Genomic DNA, 15,583 nt, shown 5'->3' with positions numbered 1-15,583 from the left:
AGGTAGAGAAGATTTAAAAGGAGCAATCAGGTTAAAATATTGGAATCCATCCTCGGAAAAATGTGAAAAATGTTTCAAATCTTGTACTTAAGACATAAACTAAACAAACAAACAACAACAAAAAAACAAACAAACAAACAAAAAACACCTGGTAGAGATTTTCTGATATTTGACAACAATCCTAAATATTTACATAATATTATTAAAAAGTTGTGAATTTAAGAGACATTTAAAAGTCTGTAGTAAAATCCAAAGTGAAATATTGATCAACCATACAAGAATAAATGCAGAATTATCTTTCTATCCTCCATAGAGAGAATGTTATTATTAAAATCATTCTCATATGAAAAGCATGCAGAAAAAAGCATGTAGGGAAAAAGTATTAGAAATGCAATCAATGAATACAAAAATATGCTCTTTTCTGGATTTTGCTATGTTCATCCTGTTTTTCTTGAACATTTCTTTTAAGAATTTGTCTTAATATTCTTAAAATATGTAATTTGTTGTGAACCCTCAATTTGAATATATATTCATTACTGTACCTAATTTTTTATGTATAATTTTATATCATTTTTCTAAAAGGGCTCACTCAGTTTCATGCCCCATAGTGCTTAGTTGGCCTCTGCTTCTGATGGTGCCAACGATTGGCTAAAGGCAAACATAAACTTGTTTCCCAGGTTGGTCTATTTGAAGGAGCGATGGAGAAGGTGAATGACAATCAAGGCTGACAGAAGAAAACAAAACAATAAGCTCGTCATTCAAGTTCACATAGCCACACCAAAGCAGGGTCAGGAGTCAGACTACAAATGTCCGTGACTCTAAGGCACATGCTATTTCTACATATCTCTCTACATGCTCAGTCATTAAATATAAAAAGATGAGGAGTAGGAGGTGGAAGATGGATTAGATCATCCTCCATACTCTATTTATATACAGTCCCCAAATGGGGAACAGAATATTATTATCCTTAAAGCATATGAAGGGTAATAAGATTTGCAGAAATATGAATAAAAATAGTTTGCTGACTTTCTTATCTCAGAAGATTTTTATTTCACTATGCAATCCACATGGCTAACAACTTGCTTTTGAAATGACTGGTTGATTATAAACAAGTATCTGATCAAAGGAAAACTTTAATAAGAGAGGAAAGTTATTTTCAAAGGTATTCTTTGGCACAGTCTGGGTGGAAAAATAAGTTCCAGAAACTTTCAGAATAAAACAAAACAAAGCAAATATAAATTACCAATTGATTTTTCTTCTTTCTTTCACTTAACACAGTACCTTAACTGAGCATTTATTTTTGCCTTGTTTTGTTTTATTTGGATGCCATGAAACCTTGTCCTCAACCTTGTATTCTGAAATATGTAAAGTATTCCTCTTATGACTGAGAAAATACACATATTATATTTTACTGATGTATTTCTGGGAATCTCGTTTCCTTATTTCTGATGTCTCCTTGGGGATATTGAGCTTTGGCATTATTTTTAAAAATTAGGATGAGGAGAATCAGGGAGAACCATCAATCTTTCAGCCAAGACGAACAACTGCTAATAGCTAACGTACTTTAACCAGCTGGATTATGCTTATGATAAGGTTTATTACATTCTGAGGGGCAAGAGCTCTGGCATCCTCTGAGTGGATTCAGCTACATTATCAGTCCAGGATATATAAATTGCATTTAAAGTCATAATAGCAATCAAGGCAAAGTAATTACAGTATCTAAAATAATACAATCAGGGATTACCACAGTTCTAAAGGTCACTTGGAAAGAAAATGGAAGGAATTTGGTTCTTAGTGGATAGCTGGAGCCTCTTTCAGAGAATCACATATTCTTTCACCTCTCATGGACCCCCACCAGACCCATTTGCCCATGAGCAAAAGGAAAACTTCACTAATGGTTAGTACTTCTGGCTAATATGGCTACATCTGCACTCATATCCACTCTTCTCTTTACTAAGTGGTAGAAGCCTTACATTTTAGCTGAGCACAATGACTGCTCTAGAATAAAGCCTATATGTCCAGACAAGTTTGCAGCCATAGACATGTTCATATAAATAAGTTCTCACCAATGAGATGTGAGTGGAACTAATTTTGCACCTTCTCACACCTGCCTTATTTTTGCTCTTGTATTTCCTGGTGCTTGTTTGTTCCGGACTTGATTATGAGACACCTTAGACCACATAGACAAGGGCAATACCTTAAGACCTATAGAAAACAGAAGGCATTGACTATGCCATCATATCTGTCCTGAGCTTCATAAACTCAGGCTATTCAATGAGGAGGACATAAACTTTTCTCTCATTAAAATCTTCATTATTTGGTATCTTTGATGTAGCCACAGAATCTACATTCTACTGTAAAACAAAACAAAACAAAACAATAAAACAACTCATGATTCTGGCTAAGCCCTTTTCTGGAATATTTATTTCCCCATCTTTTAGAAAGCAACCTCCCTTGAAGTCCTTATTCCTGTTTAACAACTGATTCCAACCTTCTTGTAATTAAAACAGGGAATACTTACTTTGTATGACTCCTAGATGTCTCCCCAATTACAATAGTAAAGTAAATTAACATTAGTTAATAGTTATGAATTGCTTGCTAGTGTTAGGTACTATTCTAGGTACTTCAAATACATAAATACACTTGGTCCATACAGCAGTTCTGTGATATAAAGGCTATAATTATTCTCATCATAAATACTTTGACCACTATCACATAGTTCTTAAATATCTGAACCAAAATTCAAATCCAGGCAGTTGTAGTCTGGTGATTTTGCATGTAGTCATAACACTACAGTTCCTCTGATTCTTTTCTTATCCTGCTTACTCAGATTTTTTCTGAAGTATACTATTCCCTGGTATTTACATTAATTGGTAAACTAGCCAGGGCTTAACATATGTAACTACCCTACTTAGTTAACCAGGGCTTAACATATGTAGCTTGGATATTTATTGAATAAAGTATATGTGGAAGGCAATGCTTAGGACATGCTAAGCACTCAGTATGTATAATTTCAATGGGTAGTGGAGGGCTGGAGTCAGATCACATGGACTCTTCAACAGCCAGCTGTACATCTTTTCCCTACTCTACATTCAGTTCAGTGAAGACAGGTTGCTCACTTGAAATGTTTCCTGGTAAGAATATGAAATTTACAAACATTATAAATCAGGATTTTTGTTTCCTTTGGAGAACCAACTTACTAGCATACCACTTGTTAGGAAAATTGAGAAAAATTACATAAAGTTTTTATAGGCAAAAATCATATTCTATCTGAGGATACCAACATCTCAGTGTAATTGTCATATAGGATAAGATAATAATATTATTTAAACTTATCAGTGAAAAATTGATGAGACAATTTAGCTTAAGTATGCCAGAATTTTTTCTTAAAAAAGCAACTGAGACATGTCATCTGAGCTAGACTCTAGTTCAAATTGAGATTAAAAAACTGATATTAAATTTTCTGTGTGTTTGTAATAAAATGACTGTCTGTAAGGGAAGGCTTCAATTGCTTGTTCTTATTCATATATTATGTGACAAATGTAACTTTAGACTTGAGGGAAGGAATTGATTATTTATACTATATTATGAAAGAAATCAAGAAGTGACATACATATTAAATCCCTTGATAAAGACTTTCCGTCCATAAATATCTTCATCAGTTCCTGATAGTTCTGACATTAAAGATTGATTTTCTAGGGTACTGAAGACTTTTCTTATTAAAATGCAAATATATCTGGAAGTCATTTTCTTGTAACACCTTATCAGTTATTGGTTTTGAAGCTCTGACTGATTAGTAGTCCACATAACTGGTCTCCTTTACTCTAAATCATAAATCAAAGATAATCAGCACATTGAAAATAGTCATGTCCTTGGTTTAGTATATAAAGGGAAACTTTGGTCAATACTTTAGGTGTTCTCATCATATAGTTAACCTTTTATATTATTCCTACTTTTTTACTTATTTCTGGTTACTAATACCAAGCACTTCAGCAGTTTTAGTGGCATTGTCTCTGTCAAGCTTTATAGAAAATATTTTATATGTTTGCTAACAAAGTATATCCCACAGCAACAGCATATATGTTTGACTTCATATATCTTGTGTTCACTTGATTAAAAAGTTAGTTTTCAGTGATGGTACATAGTCCTGTCCTGATATTTCTGGATACTTGCTTGAAACATATGCTCTGTAGATGATTGTCCTGTGTTGCTTTGGCCAATCCTTCTCTAAGATCCTCATGTTTGCTTAATCCCTCAACTCCTCTCAGCTAGAATTTGCCACTGATCTCCATCCCTGTGACTTGGGCCCTGTTTCTCAGATCTTTTAAAAGTTGACTGCTAACCTGGGCTTCTATACATTGCTTACTCCTAGATTTGCCATTATCATGGTCCTTAAACAGATAGGACATAGTCATTTTTTGCAGGGGTTGCCAGAGAGTAACTGTCCACTCACTCATCAAACTGTCTGAAAATTAGGCCAATCCACCACCATGTCTGAGCTTCTCTCAACACTTATATCCAGTTTTACACTTTGGGATCCATATGTAAGTGGAAACCCTCCACTCTACCTTTTTCCACTTCCTATTCAGACCTAAAGTTAACAAACAAAACAGAAGAGAGGTGGTTCAAAGAAGGGAGGTAAAGAGAACAACAGGGCAAGTGAGTGGGATGGTGTTATAGGCCTCAGAATGTAGAAGAAGAAGAAAAAAAAAAAAAAAACAGAGAAATCTTGAAAGAAGAGACAACTTCTTACTTTATAATTTTTCCTGCTCTTCTGCCATACCAGAGCTACATTGGAATAAACTATGGCTCACAACACTTTATCTGTTGAATGGCTTTTTCTGACAAGTATGACAGACAGATGAGGTGTTGAACAAATGTGGACAAATGCCTCTTTACAATGGAGTTGTGCAAGTGTGAAATTGACCACCTTGTAAACATAAATTTCACAGTTATATAGCCTGTCGATTACTGAGCCTACATGGTTGAAAGGATACATGACTTGGGGATTTTGGTTCAGTGGGTAGCATAAATGCATTGGAGAAAAACCACTGAAATATTTTGTATTTCAGGTAAATTATAGCAACATTTAAATCTACATTTTTTCAATAGTACTACAATGAAAAAAATACGTTCTGTTTCTGAATTTGTCTGTTAATACAGCAGATTAGCCATCAAAATGGGTTGATCACATGTGAAATAATGTTTATATTCAATAAAAACATAAATTTCATGGGAATCGCATATATTGTATCTTTGCAAATTTTCATTTTGATGCATCTGGATATTGAATTTTAGAATATTGGATGACATTTGATCCACTAAAAGAGAATACATGTTTCAACTTAAAAATAATATACTTGTTCTTTATGACATTAAATAATATTTTAGAAGTTAAGCAATATTTTAAGGACTAAGAAATTTTGGGGAAACAATAATAAATAAGAGAAACTATTCAATCAGTCTTGTGTCATATTTGATTTTTTGGAGAGTTTTCCTTGCAGTTCACTCAATGTTATCAATCTACCAAATACAATTCTTCCACCTGCCCATTTAGGGATGCCTAGATGGCTTTAAATTTTAACTACTGAAATGCTATGTTAATGGATAGTCTAACATGAGCTCCCTTATAGACCTGGTCAAATGGCCTCTGGGCACCTGTAGTGAGGAGTAGGGTTGGTAGATGATAGAATTTCCTTATGTTTTATTTCACTAAATACTGCTAGGTTACATTATATATTGACTTCACTATTTTATAATCAGGCTAGCAGTGCATTATGGCTTCCATTTTCCCATATCCTCACCAATAATTTGCATTACCAACCTTTATTTATTTATTTTTTCTAATCTGATGGATAATGAGTCCTACCTAATTATTTTAGTTTTATTTTCTCTAATTACTAATAAGGCAGGTAATGTGTGTTTCTGCTTCAACAAATAGCATTTTTATATTGTATTTCTCCTTTTTACTTTTTTTGTCTTCTTCTTCTTGTTGATTTAAAGGTGCTTTTGTGTATTTTAACTATTATTCTATTGTTTGTTTTATTTACTGAAAATATTCCTCTCCATTTCTAACAATCACCTACTACAAGACTCAGCTACTGAAAATATTTGCTTTTGTGGAGCTTTATTGATGTTATCTATGCAAGTGTACTGATATGATCAAGCAAGTCACAGAGACGTACATAGAAATAATTTTGGTAGCTGAGAAGTAGAAGCTACAAAAAAGAACAAGAAAGGAGAGGTAGAGAAAGTCTGAGATAAACATATTTACAAGTATAGATGTGTCACTAGAATAAGAATGAATACATGAATGAGTGTATGATGTGACTGCCTGCCGCAAGCTCACATATTTTGGCTTGGGTCACTGGAATTTCTCATTCAATATGAATACCTATGAGAAATTCTAAACTTCTTCATGAATCTGCTAAAGCCATTCTTTTTAAAAAAAAAAAAAATTTAACTTCTCCATGTTTTACAATAAAATATCTTCAATTGAATAACCAAAACTTGGCCCTCTTCTTTTCAATTTAAAATGAAATTAAGCACAAACTTAATATCCCAGAGTTGTGTCACCACCATCATACACTGGGGATTTTCAGTGACATAATCTACTAATTTGCAATAAATTTTCAATTGAATTCAGTACCAAATGAAACTGGCTTTGACACAAAAAGTACATTATCCAATGATACTACTTTGGTATCTTTATCAGAATTTAATTAATTTTCAATAAACCATATACTATCAGGCCAGTTAAAATAGCAGACTTTTTTTCTCCCCTTTGAAAATTTAAATACATTTTTATGACAACCAAGGTTAATGTTCTATGCTTCCATTCAAAAATTGTGACAACAATAATGGGTTAATACAAAATTACACTTTGAGTTAGAATTTAATGTGTGTCACAGACTCTTAGAACAACTGTTTATTATAAACAGTGGATAAACCAGAAGCAGTGTGATGTCATTGCAGTATGATTTCATAGTCCAGAATCTTCCACTTTAAATCTAATGACCACTTTGAAAAGAATTGGTTTGCATCACTGTACTTACTTTATAAGCACAGTTTAACTAGAACAGACTATCTATACAAAGTTGTTTCAGACTTACTAAGTTTTCTTTAGAGAAATCGTTAGTTACAGATTCAATTTAAATAGAATTGAGTCATTGATTCAAAACAATTACAGGAAATTAACCTTATATTGTAAAAGTTGAATAAGAGATTATGAATCTAAGTAAACAATATGTCTTTTTAGAATTAATTTTAATTTTTAATTTTTGTGGGTACATAATAGGTGTATATACTTATGGGTTACATTAAATATTTCAGTATAGACATGCAATAAGTAACAATCATATCAGATTAACTGGGTTATCCATTACCTCAGGTATATATCATTTCTTTTTGTTACAAACATTCCAATTATATTCTTAGTTATTTAAAATTGTACAATAAATTATTGTTGACTGTAGTCCCCCTGTTTTGCCATCAAATACTAGATCTTATTCAATCTACCTAACTATATTTTGTTATTGACCATCCTAACATTGTCCCCTCTCGCCCATTACCCTTCCTAGCCACTGGTAACCATCATTTGTATTCTCTGTATCCGTGAGCTCAATTGTTTTAATTTTTAGCTCCCACAAAATGAGTAAGAACATGCAAAGTCTGTCTGTGCCTCTGTGCCTGGTTTACTTCACTTAAAATAATCTCTTCTCTTTCCATCCATGTTATTGCAAATGACGGTACCTCATTATTTTTATGGCTGAATAGTACCCCTTTGTGTATATGTAGGGTATTTTCAATATTCATTTATCTGTTGAGGAACATTTAGGTTGCTTCCAGATCTTGGCTATTAAGAATAGCACTGCAATGCACATGGAAGTGTAGAAATGCCTTCAAATATACTGATTTCCTGTCATTTGGGTATATACCTAGCAGTAGGATTGCTGAATCATATGGTAGCTCTTTTTTTTTTGTTTTCTTCAGGAACTTCCATACTGTTCTCCATAGTGGCTGCACTAATTTACATTTCTGCCAACAGTATATGCAGCTTCCCTTTTCTCCACATCCTTGTCAGCATTTGTTATTGCCTATCTTTCAGATAAAAGCCATTTTAACTGAGGTGATATAATATCTTATAGTAGTTTTGATTTGCATTTCTCTGACAGTCAGTGATAATGAGCACCTTTACATACACCTGTTTGCCATTTGGATGTCTTCTTTGGATTAATGTCTATTCAAGTATTTTGCCCATTTTAAAATCAGATTATTAGATTTTTGTCCTAGTGAGTTGTTTGAGTTCCACATATATTCTGGTTATTAATCCCTTATCAAATAGATAGTTTGTAAATACTTTCTCTCATTCTGTGGGTTGTCTCTTGACTTTGTTGATTGTTTCCTTTGCTGAGAAGAAGTTTTTAACTTGACAGTATCCCTTTTGTCTATTTTTGCTTTGGTTTCCTGTGCTTATGGGGTATTATTCATGAAATCTTTGCCTAGATCAAGGTCCTGAAAAGTTTCCCCAATATTTACTTGTAGTATTTTTAAATTTGGACGTCTTATATTTAAGTTTTCAATTCACTTTGTTTGACTTTTGTATATGGTGAGAAATACAGGTATAGTTTCATTCTATTGCACATGGATATTGTTTTCTCAGTACCATTTATTGAAGAGACTGTCCTTTATCCAACGTATATTCTTGGCACATTTGTGGAAAATGAGCTCACTGTAGATGCACGGATTTTTTTCTGGTTTCATTATTCTATTCCATTAGTCTATGTGTCAGTTTTTATGCCAGCACCATGCTGTTTTGGTTACTAAAGCTCTGTAGTATAATTTGAAGTCAGGTAATGCAATTCCTGCAATTTTGTTCCTTTGGCTTAGGATAGCTTTGGCTATTCTGGGCCTTTTGTGGTTTTGTATAAATTTTAGCATTTTTTTTTTTCTATTTTTGTGAAGAATGTCATAGGTGTCTTAGTAGGGATTGCATTGAATCCGTCAATTGCTTTGGGTAGTATGAACATTTTAACAACGTTGATTCTTCCAATCCATGATTGTGGAATATTATTCAATTTTTGGTTGTCCTTTTCAGCTTCTTATATCAAAATTTTATAGTTGTTCTTTTAGAAATATTTCTTTTCTTGGATTAAGTTCATTGCTAGGTATTTTGTTTTATTTGTAGCCATTAGAAATGAGATTGCTTTATTGATTTATTTTTCATATTGTTTACTGTTGCCACATAGAAATGCTACTGATATTGGTGCATTGATTTTGTATCCTGCAATTTTACGGAATTTCTTTATCAGTTCTAATAGGTTTTTGGTGGGGTATTAGGTTTTACCACTTATAAGATTATATCATCTGCAAAAATGATAATTTGACTTTTTCCTTTCCAAGTAGATACTCTTTGTATTTATCGTGTCTGATTGCCCTGGCCAGGATGTCCAGTACTATGTTGAATAAAGGTAGTGACAGTGAACATCCTTGTCTTCTTCCAGATCTTAGACTAAAATATTTCAGTTTTTGCACACTCAGTAAAACAAAAATTTTGGGGCTTTCATATGTGAGTTTTATTGTGTTGAGGCATGTGGCTTCCATACCAATTTCTTTGAGGGATTTTATATCTTTAAGGGATGTTGAATTTCATCAAATATTTTTTCAGCATGAATTGAAATGATGATGTAATTTTTTTCCCTTCATTTTGTTGATATGATGAGGCATATTGATTAATTGCATCTGTTGAATCATCCTTGCATCACTGGAATAAACCTCACTTGATCATGATGAATGATCTTTTTAGTGCATCATTGAATTTGGTATCCTAGTATTTTGTTGAGGAATTTTGCATTCATATTCATAAGAGATATTGGCCTATTTTTTATGTGCCTTATCTGGTTTTGGTATCAGGGTAACACTGGCCTTAAATAATCTGTTTGCAAGTATTTCTTGGTCTCTATTTTTTGGAACAGTTTGACTAAAATTGAATTAGTCTTTCTTTAAATATTTGGTAAAATTTAACAGTAAAGCCATTGGGTCCTTGGCTTTTCTTTGCTTAGAGTTTTTAATGTACCTTCAATTCCATTACTTGTTACTGGTCTATTCAGGTTTTGGATTTCTTCATGGCTCAATCTTGGTAGGTTGTATGTGTCTAGGAATTTGTCCATTTCTCCAAGATTTTCCAGTTCGTTCGCATGTAATTGCTCACTGTAGCCACTACTGATCCTTTAAATTTCCAGAGTATCACTTGTAATGTTTCGTTTTTAAAATTTCTGAGCTTACTTCTTTGGGTCTTTTCTTTTTTATTCTTAGTCTGGTTGAAGGTTTATCAATTTTGTTTAACTTCTCAAAAAATTCACTTTTTTTTCCACTGATACTTTGTATTTTTTCCTCATTTCATTTTCACTTATTTCTGCCTTGATCTTTATTATTACTTTTCTTTTACTGGCTCTTGTTTACTTTTTTCTGGCTCATGTTTGCACTTGCTTTTCCAGTTCTTTAAGATGCTTCATTAGGTGGTTTATTTTGTTTTTCTACATTTTGATGTAGGCACTTATAGCTATAAAATTCACTGTTAGTACTGCTTTCACTGCATCGCAATGATTTTGGAATATTGTGTTTTCATTATCAATTGTTTCAACACATTTTTCAATTTCATTTTATTTTCTTCATTTACCCACGAGTGATTCAAGAGTGTATTACTTAATTTTCACGTATTTATATAGTTTCCAAAATTCCTTGTGCTATTCATTTCTAGATTTATTCCCTTGTGGTCAGAGGAGATGTTTGATATTATTTCAAATTTTTTTTATTGTTTTAAGACTTGTTTTGTGACCTAACATATGGTCTACTTTTGAGAATGATCCATATGTTGGGCTGACGAAAAGAATGTGTATGCAACAGCTCTTGGATGAAATTTTCTGTAAATACCTATTAGGTACATTTGTTCTACAATGCAGTTTAAGTTCCATGATTCTCTGTTGATTTTCTGCCTGTAAGATCAGGATGTTGAAGTGTCCAACCGTTATTGTATTGGGGCCTATCTCTCTATTTAGGTCTAAAAATATATTTTTATATATCTGGGTGCTCCAGTGTTGGGTTGATATGTATTTAAAATTGTTATATCATTTTCCTGAATTGACCCCTTTATCATTATGTGGTAATATTCTTTGTTTCTTCTTAAAGTTTTTTATCTTGGGATCTATTTTGTCTGGTACAAGTATTGAGACTCCTGCTCCTTTTAGGTATCCATTGGTATGGAATATTATTATCCATCTCTTCATTTACAGTATACAGTGTGCCTGTTTTGTTCTGTTTTGAGACAGCGTCTCCCTCTGTTGCCTGGTGGGAGTGCAGTGGCAGAATCGCAGTTCACTGCAACCTCTGCCTCCCACTTTCAAACAATTCTGGTATTCAGCCTCCTTAGTAGCTGGGACTACAGGCATGCACCACCATACTGGGTTAATTTTTGTATTTTTGGTAGAGATCGGTTTCGCCACATTGGCCAGGCTGGTCTCAAACTCCTGGCCTCAAGGGATCCACCTGCTTTGGCCTCTCAAAGGGCTGGGATTATAGGAGCAAGTCATGTGCCTGGCCCTGTGTCTTTACAGATAACGTTTGTGGTATTTTATTTTATTTTATTTTATTTTATTTTATTTTATTTTATTTTATTTTATTTTATTTTGTAAGAAACAAGTCATTGGGTCTTTTTATGATTGAAGAGTTAAGTCCATTTAAATTTAATGTTATTGTGAATCCATAAAGAATTACTTCTCTTATTTTGTTATTTGTTTTCTGGTTACTTTGTGGTCTTCTTTCTTTCCTTCCTGTCTTCCTTTATTGAAGGAGATTTTTTTCTGGTGATGTGATTTAGTTTCTGCCTTTTTATTTTTTGTGTATTTTTTTTTTTTTTTTTTTTTTGGTTTTTGGTTTGAACTTACCATAAGGTTAGCAAATACTATCTTATAAACTATTATTTTAACCTGATAACACAGATTACATAAACAAACAAATAAAAGAAAACTAATAAAAATTCTACTCATTAAATTCAACTCACCCGTTTTTAACTTTTAGTTGTTTCTGTACATATCTTATTGTACTCTGCCTTAAAAACTTTTGTAGTTATTATTTTCAATTGGTTCATCAGTTAGTCTCTTGCACACCACAATTACAGTCATAACATAGTCTGTGTTTTTCTGTGTACTTACTATTACCAGGGAGTTTTGTACTTTCAGATGATTTCTTTCTCTCTTTTTTTTTTAACTTTTATTTAATGTTCATTAGTACATATGTAGTATAGGTAAACTTGTGTCATGAATATTTTATCACTTATGTGTCAAGCCTAGTAGCAATTAGTTATTTTCCTGATCCTCTCACATTTTCCACTCTCCACCTTCCAAAAGCCCCAGTGTGTGTTGTTCTAGTCATTTAGATTCCACTTATAAGAGAGAACATGCGGTATTTGGTTTTCCATTCCTGTATTAGTTTGCTGAAGATAATGTACTCCAGGTTCATCCATGTCCCTGCAAAAGACATGATCTTGTTGATTTTTATAGGTGCATAGTATTTCATGGTGTATATGTACCATATTTTCTTTATTCAGTCTATCATTGATGAAGATTTAGGTTGATTCCATGACTTTACTATTGTGAATAGTGCTGCAATGAACATACACATTCATGTGTCTTTATGATATAACAATTTTTATTCCTTTGAGTATATACCCAGTAATGGGATTGCTGAGTTGAACGGTATTTCTGTCTTTAGGTCTTTAAGGAATTGCCACAATGTCTTCCACTATGGCTGAACTAATTTACACTCTCACCAACAGGGTGCCAGTCATATTGGAGCTGCCAGTCATACTGGAGCTCATTTGTATGTTATTGGTTTCTTTTCTGTTGCTGCTTTTAGGATTCTTTCTTTAACCTTGACCTTTGGGAGTTTGGTTATTAAATGCTTTGAGGTGGTCTTCTTTGGGTTAAAACTGCATGATGTTCTATAACTTTCTTTTTCTTGGATATTGATATCTTTTTCTAGGTTTGGAAAGTTATCTGTTATTATCCCTATCCCTCTGTTATTATCCTCTATAAACTTTCTACCACTATCTCTTTCTCTACCTTCTCTCTAAGTCTAATAACTCTTAGATTTGCCTTTTTAAGGGTATTTTTTAGATCCTGTAGATGTACTTCACAGTTTTCTTTTTTAATTATTCTTTCTTCTTTTGTCACTTTTGACTGTGTATTTTTCAAATAGACTGTCTTCAAGCTCATTAATTCTTCTCCTTAATCAAGTCTTCTGTTAAAGGACTCTGATGCATTCTTTAGTATACCAATTGCATTCTCAGCTCCAAAATTTCTGCTTGATGCTCTTTAATTATTTCAATCTCTTTGTTAAATTTATCAGATTGAATCTTGAATTCCTTCTCTGTGTTATCTTGAATTTGTGAATTTTGTTTCCTCAACACAGCTATTTTGAATTCTCTGTCTGAAAGGTCACCTATCTCTGTTTCTCCAGGATTGGTCTGTGTTGACTTATTTGACCACATGACCATTTGATGAAGTCATGTCTACCTGGATGGTGTTGATGCTAGTAGATGCTCTTCAGCCTCTGGGCATTGAAGAGTTAGGTATTTATTATAATATTCAATGTCTGGGCTTATTTGTACCTGTGCTTTTTGGTAAGGATTTTCAGATATTTAAAAGGACTTGGGTGTTGTGATCTTAAGTGTGTTTGCTTTAGGGGGTACCCCAAGCACTGTAATGCTGTGGTTCTAGCAGACTCATAGACATATAGCCTTGATGACCTTGGACAAGATCTGAAAGAATTATTTGGACTACCAGGAAGACACTCTACTTCTCTTTCCCTACTTTCCCCAAAACAAAAAGAGTCTCTCTCCTTCTTTGTTTTGAGTCACCTCTAGCTGAGGGCAGACTGCCACAAGCATTCTTGTTGCCACCACCACTATGGACTGTGCTGGATTAGACCTGAATCAAACATAGCACTGAATCTCACACAAGGCCTGTCTTAACCATTCCCTGGGTACTGCCTATATTCTCTTAAGGCTCTGGGCTCTGCAATCAGTCAGTTGGCAAAGCCAGCCAGGCCTATGACCTTCTTTCAGGGCAGTGAGGTCTCTCAGGCCCCAGGTGGGTCCAGAGGTGCCAGCCAGGAGTCAGGAACTAGAGTCCTAAAATCTACCTGGTGTTCTATTCTACTGCAGCTTAGCTGGTGGTAAAACCATGAGATGCAGTCCTTTCCGCTATTCTCTCCTCTTTCCAAAGGCAGAGGAGCCTCAACCTGTAGCCACTTGCACTCCTGGCCACAGGAAATACTACTAGACTACTGCCAATATTCCCTTAAGGCCCAATGGCTATTATGACAGCTTGTGGTAAATGCTGTCTGACCTGGCAGTCACCCTTCAGGGCAGTGGTCTCTCCTCTGGCCCAGGACACATCCAGAAATGACATCCAAGAGTCACATCATAGATTCAGGTACTCCAAGAGCCCACTTGGTGCTCTACCCCCACTGTGGCCGTGCTGGTACTTAGGGTCCAAGACAAAGTCCTATTTACTCTTCCCTCTGCTTTTCTCAAGCAGAAGGTATTTTGCTGAGAGACACCACAGCTGCTAATGTGCTGAGTCTTACCTGAAGACAACAAGTCTCAGAGGCTAACTCAAGGCCCTTGATGTAGTACCCGGGTATCACTGCTGGTTATCCAGGACCAAGGGCTCTTCACTAAGCAGGTAATAAATGCTGCCAGCACTGGGTTCTTTCCTTCAAGACAGCAGATTCCCTTCCAGCCCAGGGTGTATCGAAAAATGTTGTCTGGGAGCTGAGGTCTGGAACAGCAGCCTCATGACTTCGACCAGTGCTGTCTTGCTGTGGCACAGCTGATATTCAACATGAAAGACAAGTTCCTCCCCACTCTTCCCTCTCCTCTCCTTAAGGGAAAATATGGGGTAACTTTTGGAGCCATGAACTCTGTAGCCTGGGGCTTGGAAGGGGTAATGCCAGCACTTCCTTGACTGCTCCAGCTGGTAACTTAGTATGCCACATGCCCCACCATCTATCTCTGGGCCTAGTTCAGCACTAGGACTCACCTAAGAGTTGTAGTCCTTATGGCCTACACTGCCTTTCAAGTTTACTTGGGAATGCAATGTGCTACAGCCCTCATTGGCGAGGTTTACAAGAACTCAGGTTTGGACTGCTGGAATCAACAATTTCTCTCTGGCTAGGGCTGCTTTAAATGTTCCCTCCATGGGCAGACATCAGTTGAGTTTCATCAGTCTTTCCTTTCTGCTCTAACAGGACAGCATTAAGTTAATGCCTCATAATTACTATGTCCTTCCTCCTCCAATGCGCAGAGATGCTCTCTGTACCATACTGCCACTGCTAGGGTGTGTGTTGGGGAGGGTTGGGGGGCATTGGCAACTGAGGACTATTTTTTTTTCCATTTCATCAGTGCCTCTTTCAGCGATACGAAATTAAAACCAGTTACTATGAGTGCTCCTCTGATTTTTGGTTCTCATGAAATTGTTGTTTTGTTTTGTTTTGGTTTGGTTTGGTTTTGGTGTAGATAGTT

Source organism: Piliocolobus tephrosceles, chromosome 3 (assembly GCF_002776525.5).
Source record: "Piliocolobus tephrosceles isolate RC106 chromosome 3, ASM277652v3, whole genome shotgun sequence".
NCBI classification, from domain to species: domain Eukaryota; kingdom Metazoa; phylum Chordata; class Mammalia; order Primates; family Cercopithecidae; genus Piliocolobus; species Piliocolobus tephrosceles.
The sequence above is the reverse complement of the archived record's forward strand: the minus strand, read 5'-3'. Positions refer to the sequence as shown.